The sequence below is a fragment of the Notechis scutatus genome, chromosome 1, assembly GCF_049901735.1.
Source record: "Notechis scutatus isolate UNSWTSFEM ecotype Mainland chromosome 1, rNotScu1.2, whole genome shotgun sequence".
Taxonomy (NCBI): domain Eukaryota; kingdom Metazoa; phylum Chordata; class Lepidosauria; order Squamata; family Elapidae; genus Notechis; species Notechis scutatus.
Window position 1 is genome coordinate 300,748,807 of NC_142009.1, and position 8,804 is coordinate 300,757,610.

Consider the following 8,804-nt stretch of genomic DNA (forward strand, 5'->3'; position numbering starts at 1 on the left):
TGGGCTCAAAGACCCGGTCCTACAGAGCCGGCTAATGGCAAAGGGTGACATCTCCCTCACCGACGCCCTTGCTGAAGCGACCACAGCGGAGGCAACCAGGAAATCAGCAGCTCGGATGCGGCAGACAAGCGCAGCGGACCGGCCGACGATGACCGAGGCAACCCCGACCCCGGAGAAGCACCCCGAACCAGGCCACCGAGTGACCACCACCACCCATCATGGCGACCTCGACTCCCTCTCCGACACCGAGGACGAGGAGGAGGACATCCACCGACTCCAGGCGGAATGAGATCGGCGTGAGCGGCGAGGTCGTAAGCCGGAGTTCCAGTGCGCCGGGTGTGGGGGTGACCATCCACGGTCAGAATGCCGGTTCCTCGACGCAATCTGCTGCCATTGCGACAAGCGGGGCCACATCGCCAAGGTGTGCCAGTTCAAGTGGAACCACGCCCCCTGACTATGAGACGGCAGCCCCTGGGGACGAGATGGCACCCCCCCAAGAACCAGAGACCGGTACGCCGAGAGCCGATGGAGCCAGGGCGGAAGAAACAGACGTCTCAACGAGGCCAGACAACGAGAAGAAACACACCAAACGGTCGTCATCGGCCACTCTTCAAACGAGGATGCCCGGAAGGTACGCATGGAGGTAGGCATCGAAGACCAGCCATGCAAAATGGAGGTGGATTCTGGGTCCTACCTCTCCATGGTTGCATGGCGGGAAATCAAGCACCTGGTGCCTACCATCCGCAGGCGCGAACTGGAAAGCCAGAAACTCATCCTCAAAGACTACCAGGGAAACTGCATTCCCGTAGTCGGAATAGGACACTTTAAGATTACATTTAAAGGGCGCACCGAGATACTTCCCCTGACTATTGTGGACAAAGACCGCCCTAGCCTCTTGGGACTGCAATGGTTCGCGCCATTGGGAATAGAAGTGACAGGCATCCACCACGTCGCCGAGGCAGACTGGGAGGAGCAACTCGCAAAGGACTTCCAGGAGGTCTTCGACGGCAGCCTAGGCAAGTACCGAGGGGCCCCAATATCCTTCAGCCTAGACCCTAACATTGCCCCAATCCGCCTGAAACCCTGGTGAGTGCCCTTCGCACTCAGACCCAAGATTGATGAGCAGTTAGACAAGCTCATCAAGCAAGGGGTACTCGAGCCAACAGACCATGCCAGGTGGGAAACCCCTATAGTCACCCCGGTCAAACCGGATGGGTCGGTGAGAATCTGTGGTGACTACAAGGCCACCCTCAATCGCGCCCTGCAACAGAGTGCTTACCCCGTCCCAGTGGTACAGCACCTTCTGCACTCACTGGGGGGAGGCAAGGTTTTCGCGAAACTCGACCTGGCACAGGCTTATCAGCAATTGCCGGTCGACGCAGAAACCGCAGAGGCGCAAACCATAGTCACCCACCGGGGGGCTTCTCGCTGCAAGAGACTCCAGTTTGGAGTCAGCATGGCCCCGGGGGTCTTCCAAAGCCTCATGGAGAGGCTACTCCAAGGGATTAAGGGGGTTGTGCCCTACTTTGATGACGTGCTGGTGTCAGCGACCAACCAGAAACAATTAGAAAGCTGTCTAAGGGAGGTGCTACAAAAATTCAAAGACTCGGGGCTGAAAGTCAAAAAAGAAAAATGCCAGCTGTGCACCGAGAAAGTCGAATTCCTGGGGTACCTCCTAGACCAGCACGGAATCCACCCAACGGAAAAAAAATCAGGGCCATCAAGAAAGCCCCTAGACCAAGAAATAAAACCGAACTGCAGGCGTGTCTTGGACTGATTAACTTCTATAATGTTTTCCTGCCCCAAAAGGCGACCGCGGTGGAACCGTTGCATAGGCTGCTGGACAAAACAGCCACCTGGAACTGGGGAAGGCGCGAGGAAAACGCATTCAACCGGACTAAAGACCTGCTCACATCGGACGCTGTCCTCATCCAGTACAGCGAGACCCTACCACTAGCGGTCACTTGCAACGCATCACCCTTTGGCGTCGGGGCCATCCTCAGCCATGCTCTTCCGGATGGAAAAGAGGCACCCATCGCTTTCTTTTCAAGGACCCTCTCAAAACCGGAAAGAAATTACAGCCAGCTGGACAAGGAGGCCCTGGCAATCATCGCCGCCATAAAGAGGTTCCACGAGTACCTCTACGGCAGAACCTTCACCATCATCACTGACCACAAGCCGCTGTTAGGGATTCTGGCAGGGAACAAGGCCACCCCGAACATTCTATCCCCGAGAATGACAAGGTGGTCCGAATTCCTTGCCGCCTACAGTTACCGGCTAACCCACCGACCCGGTAAGACAATATTACACGCAGACGCCCTGAGCCGCACGCCTTTGCCCGACCTGGACTCCGACCCAGCACCCACAACGTCCACCCTGAGCACAGAGACTTTACCCAAGCTCCCCGTGACCATGTCAGACATTGCCCACGAAACCAATAAAGACAAACGTCTGGCGTGGGTCTTAAATTGGGTAGAGAAGGGGTGGCCGGAAAAAGACGACGACGAACAATTCAGGACCTTTCGAAACCGACAAACAGAACTTTTCACTCAAAAGGGTTGTTTACTGTGGGGGGACAGGGTTGTTGTCCCGGAAAAATTACAGAAAAGAGTCTTGGAATTGTTGCATGAGGGGCACCCGGGCATTGTTAAGACTAAAGCCCTGGCCAGGAGTTACACCTGGTGGCCAGGGATGGACAAGCAAATCGAAGCTTGGGTGGCAACATGCAGGCAATGCCAAGAATCCAGGCCAAGCCCTCCCGCCTCCCCAATCCTGGAATGGGAAACCCCCAGAGGGCCGTGGTCCAGGATTCACATAGACTTCACCGGACCCACAAAGGGACACACCTTCCTCATAACGGTAGACGCTTACTCCAACTGGTTGGAGGTAAGCAACATGAGAACTACCACCACAGAGGCCGTCATCAAAGAACCCAACAGACCATTCTCAACCCACGGCCTCCCAGATGTAATTGTATCAGATAACGGGCCCCAGTTTACCGCGCTGGAATTCGAAAAATTCCTAGCGGAACGGGGAATACGGCATGCACTGACAGCGCCAGCACATCCGGCAGCGAATGGCAGGGTGGAACGAATGGTCCAGTTTACAAAGAAAACAATCCAAAAAATCGAAACCGGGGAAATACAAGAAAAAATTAATAAAATGCTATTCATACAACACATAACTCCAAACACGACAACCAACAAAAGCCCGGCAGAACTATTAATGGGGAGGAAATTAAGGCCCCCACTGGACAGGCTGCACCCCACGTACAACCCAGAAAGTCACTGGTCTCGCGTCTCTCCTTGGGACCGATCCACCAACATAACAGTTATTAAAATAAAATTACAATTCAGGAAGTGTGTGACACATTTTGCAAGATAATTGCTAACATGTTTCTGGAAGAGTGGCAGATATTAATTAATAGTATTGTGTCAAATTTTAGGCTTCATTATTAGCATTTTAAAAGGTGAAAAGGTGATGAAGCATATCAAAGCTTGAAGTCTGAAACCCATGCAAGCCTTTTAAAGAACTTTACATTCATTGCTAGAACCAAAGATAATGGAGATCAACCCACAAAATAGCAACACATTATTAAGCCACAAATACTAAGTGGACTGAGTGAGTGAGTTCATTGGTGTTTTTTTTTGGATATGACCCATGCAGTGACTGTCCCATAACAGCTGGTGAAAAGAATGACATGTGGAGGCTGGAGGCCCCTCTTGACCATATCTCTTAGGACAACTGGACATATTGTTTGCTGAGGCAGATACATAAAAAAATAAGATGGAGACAAAACATTGCACTATGACTTTTGGACTATGATTTCTACGAATGTGCATAGCTTAGAAAAATAATGTCTATTTCACAAAATTAAAAAAAATGTAACATGCTAAACACTATTCATTTCTAATTCATTATTCCAAAGGTGCTTTTTCAGGCAGCAACTGGACTTCCTTGTTTCTTCTTTGAAGAGGTTTCGCTTCTCATCCAAGAAGCTTCTTCAGCTCTGACAGGATAGTGGGGAATGGAAGGATTTATACTTCCTTGCGGACAGCTGGTCATTTGCATCCTTTTAGAGGATTGTTGAAGTACTTGGAGGTTTATCTGTGTCCTCAGGGTCACTTGAATGGTGCTCCTGGTTCCTGTAGTCTGCAATATTTTTTTTTTAAATTCATTAATGTCAATTCATTATTGACAGACATTTTGCATTGGATACAAGTTGTGAAAAAATGTGTGTGTAAGTGGAGTCTCTGAGGACCCCTAACAATACAGTCTCCTTCTTGAGTCTGAGGTTTGGCACAGAAAGCAATTTTATATAAATGAGAAAATAACCTTATTCTGCTGATGTTTAAGAACATATTCAAGATACGCATCATCCGTTTTTGAAATGTCTGTATATTTAAAAAAATGAAAAGATCAATGTGTTTCTATATAGTCTAGATTTAACAGTGGGTTTAATGATTGAATAAATTTTATATTAACATTGTACAGATCTTTTTCTTTTCTCTTATTGGTTTCTTCTTCTTCCTTTTTAATTTAATCATTGTAATGCTTTTGCTTCTTTTACTGTATAATTATTGATGATTTTTTTCATTATATTTTTCCTTTTTTTAAATTAAAGATTCTTTTGAGTTGATCTCTATGCCCAGTGACACAATGGATACATCCAAACACCTGCAATTTTTTGTTTTTGAGATCTAAGTCTAGCCTACTGCTCTATAATTTCCTAGTGGTCTCGTATCCACTAGGTCCAGTCCTTGGTTTTTCAGCTGTTCAGCAGAAGTCATAGACCAAACCTAAACTCAAATACAATAGGGAAATCCAGTATAGTCCAATCCTTTATTTCCTTATACCTAATGAATAAAATCTTGCCAAACTAAAGCTATAATCTATATAAAGCTATATAAATCTATATAAATCTATAATCTAAAAAACGGGGGCCCCACCACGCCACGCCCTGTCCGCTTACTTTATTTCCTTATGCCCTCGATCCCGACGCTTATACTTATTATGAAACAATTGTATCCTAAGAGAGTTTAGAGTGTGGCTATTCTGAACTTCTTGCCCCCTCTTCCATCCAACTCAGGACTGGGCAGTCTCTTAATCTGGACTTCTCTTTGGCATCTACTGTCTTGTTCCTGAGAAACTTTGGTATTCTCAAGCCACCACCACCCCGCGCCATTCCTTCTCAGGTTCATGTTCCATCGCATCTACCAAGATTGAGAATGCTCCAGTTGGAAGTGGCGTCTGTAGGGCCACTGCAAGCATACGTTTGCAAGTTGTGCGCTGTAAAATGGCATCATGACATGGGTGTGCACGCCAAACAACGGGTACAGTAATAGCCCAGTGCTGCAATGCAGGGCACCAGCTCAGGGAAAGAAGCCCATCAACTTTCAACTCCAGGTCCACGTGGAGATGTAGAAGTAAAAAGAGAAGGAAGCACCTGGCAACTGAAGCTGACATACGACATGACTTCAAACTTTGACAGCAAAAAAACTTTTGCACAAAGGTGCCTCACAGGTCAGTGGTGATCCTGCAGAAGAGATACAATTTGAAGGTCTCTACCAAGTAAGTTGCACAGTTTCTCCTAATAAAAAATATGTGTCTTCTGCATTTATTTATTTATTTGTTTGTTTATTTATCTGTTTACTTACTTGCTTGGTGGCTGGCTGGCTGGCTGACTGACTGACTGATTGATTGGCCGCGTATAGGTTAACTCTGGGTGACTTACAGTTACCTCTTAGTTACAACAAAAATGTTAAAACCAAACATTAAAATCAAAGATACTTGTGGGAGGGTGGGAGCAGAGTAGGGGCGAAAAGTGGGGTCTGTTATTACTCAATCAACCACAACATTGCACTGATCTCCCACTGGGCCCCAAAGCTGACTGGCACAGCCATATCTTTAGATCCTTACAAAAAGATAGGAGGATTGGGCCAACCTCACATTGGGGGGAGGGGGGTAAGTTCTTCCAGAGGCAGGAGCAACAGAAGAGAAGGCCCTTCTCCTGGATCCCACCAGGCAGAATATTCAGGCTGATGGGATCCGCAGCATGCCTCCTTTGCCAGCATGAGTGGTATGGGCCAGTGGATTGAGATGGTCGGTCATGTATACCAGTGATCCCCACCTTTTTACCCCCGCCCCCCCCCCCCCCGGCACAGCGGCCCGCCGCACCGCACGCGGGCGCCGCGCCACACCCAGGCCCCCTGAGCCTCACCGAAGCACTTTCATCAAAACATTGCCGCGGTGGGGCTTTCCGGAGTGGCTACGGGCCAGGCCGCCACTTTTTTGACGCTCCGGTGAGCTCACCGAAAAGCCACCGGGCCTCCATCAGAGCGCGCCCAGCAGCCCAGCGCCCGTAGGACTTGTTCCCTCCCCCCGTCCTGGACCGATGGTTGGGACCCTGATGTACAATGTCACAAAGAAATTCAACAGGTATCAATGATTTAAAAAAAAAAACCAGGACTGAATTTTTTGCATCACACATTACAATTAAAGGAAGGCCTGCAAATGTTTTGGTTTACCCCCCTATTTTTATTTTCCTAAAACCCTTTACCATTTGGAACTATTGTTGAGCTGAGGAGGAAAAAAAACCTCCACGCAAAACAGCTAGGTGCTTGTTTGTCTATGCACATCAATGGATGTGCCTAAAGCTCCTTTGGTGAGACCGCAGGCGCTGTGCTAATTAGCCGACTGCTATATAAAGGAGAAGCAGTTTACCTGGATATCCGTGTCGCTCCCTCTGTGGCTGAAGTTCATGTTGGAAATGCCTCGGTTGAGTCTTTCTTTTCTCCATTTCAGTTCTGAAATGTGCCTTTTCAAAAGGAAACTGAAAAATGGGGAAAATAAAACTTGCTGACCTGGGCAAGTTTATTAATTTACTGACCACATTGACTTTGGTTTCGTTATTTATTGATTATATTGTTTTATTCTACGGAGGGAGAAGGTTCCTCATCTAAAAAAGCTATGAATTCAATTGGGTGAATTGATATAGAATAGAATATCAGAGTTGGAAGGGACTTTGGAGGTCTTCTAGTCTAGTCCAACACCCTGCTTAGGCAGGAAACCCTATGCTATTTCAGACAAATTTGCTTCTCTCCTTGATTAGTTTCTACCCATTGCTTCTTGTCCTGCCCTCATGCGTTTTGGAGAATAGCTTGACTCCCTCTTCTTTGTGGCAGCCCCTGAGATATTGGAATACTGCTATCATGTCTCTCCTAGTCCTTCTTTTCATCAAACTAGACATATCCAATTCTAGCAACTGTTCTTTATATGTTGTAGCCTCCAGGCCCTTAATCATCTTTGTTGCTCTTCTCTGAATTCTTTCTAAAGTCTTTCTAGAGTAATATGATATTATGATAATCATTTTCAGTGGGGATAGAAGTTTGCTAGAACCACAGGTACTGCATTTTATCTCAAAGCCTTTATGATGAGATTCCCTCCCCCTCCCCCAAAATAAAGATTAACTGGAAAAGGGAAATGAACTGACATAAAAATCCTGTACACCCAGTTTCTCTACTTTTTTGGCTAGGAACGCCAAGTGCATTGAAACTAATTTTAGAGACTCTTGCAAAGCAAGGTAGTTCTGGCTCTGGTTAGGACCAAGTCATAACATTAAATTTTTAATTTTTATTAAATTAAAATGAATATAATGCAATAATAATTGCTGATTCAAATTAATTGCCTATAAAAGTACACACCTCAGTTTTGTAGGCCATTTGATCTCTTATCAGTGCACAAAGCTTTATGTTATGTTAGAGGTACTCACTTTCTGTACACATCGATGAACACAAGTACACATACACAACAGGATTTCACTTTTCAAGACTCTCAATATGGTTGGGGTTAGACCATTCTATGAGTTGAAATCCACACCTCAGAAGTGTACCCAGGCAGAGGAAGGCAGCATTAGAATCATTTATTGGGGTCGATAGGCCTGGATTCAAATAACTCCCTAGTCATGAACCTCAATGAAACCTTAGTTGCCCTTCCAGTTTTGCAATGCAGAAGTCTGTATATTGCAGAAGAAGAACTGCTACTGTCCATCTGATTAGTCATAATATTAGCACAAAGTGTGAGAATATAAGCATATGACCTAGGTGGAGGTAGGACATAATTGATTGCATCAAATTATTTATCTATCAATTCATTTATTTATTCTTAAATTTTATTATGGCCCAAACTACAGAAGTTACGTATTTGGCTATTTCCTACCCTCCTCCTTTAAATCCAGTAAAAGGAGATTAATTTGAAATTAAAGAACAGTCCCTTTTAAAAATGACTAATTGTGTTTTAAAATTAAAAACTAAGGTTGTTTTCCAGCTTCCCTTAAAAGCTGTTGTTTTCTGACTTGAGAACATCTTAAGTCCTTGAGAACGTAATTTCAGTGAAGCTGAACAATCAGGTTTTCCTTGCTAAAAAGTTTCTATGGACTTTAAGCATGAAGTAACAGCTGTTCCCTATTACTCTGATTATTAGAACATTGGAGCTATGGCTTTATCATAAGGGGAAAAGATGAAAAAGGAAAGGCTCTGTGTCAGGTCAAAGGAGATGATGTGGGAAGAGGTCTTTGAAGACATCACATGTGCCAACACGTGGGAAAGAAAAAGAAAAGCAGGTGGACTAATGAACAGGAAAGAATTCCTGGAAAAAAGGCAATCATTAGGAGATCATTTTTCATTCCCTTCATGGAATGGAACAATAACAAACAGAGGACAAACTGTTTAGATCTTGTGATGGTCATTGTCCAAGTACCAGCCCAGCCCTATGGCCACCCATTGAAATCCAGACTGGATTTTCTG

General features: G+C 45.8%; 1 long non-coding RNA gene across 1 annotated transcript; it reads right to left on the bottom strand.

The window, feature by feature from the left end:
* Positions 1-3,336: 3,336 nt before the first annotated feature.
* On the bottom strand, positions 3,337-6,810 carry LOC148133456 (uncharacterized). The gene is made up of 3 exons (XR_015747398.1): positions 6,724-6,810; positions 5,447-5,536; positions 3,337-4,152 (listed from the first exon to the last, which is right to left on the bottom strand). It is a non-coding gene; the product is annotated as an uncharacterized LOC148133456 (long non-coding RNA).
* Between the last annotated feature and the right edge of the window lie 1,994 nt (positions 6,811-8,804).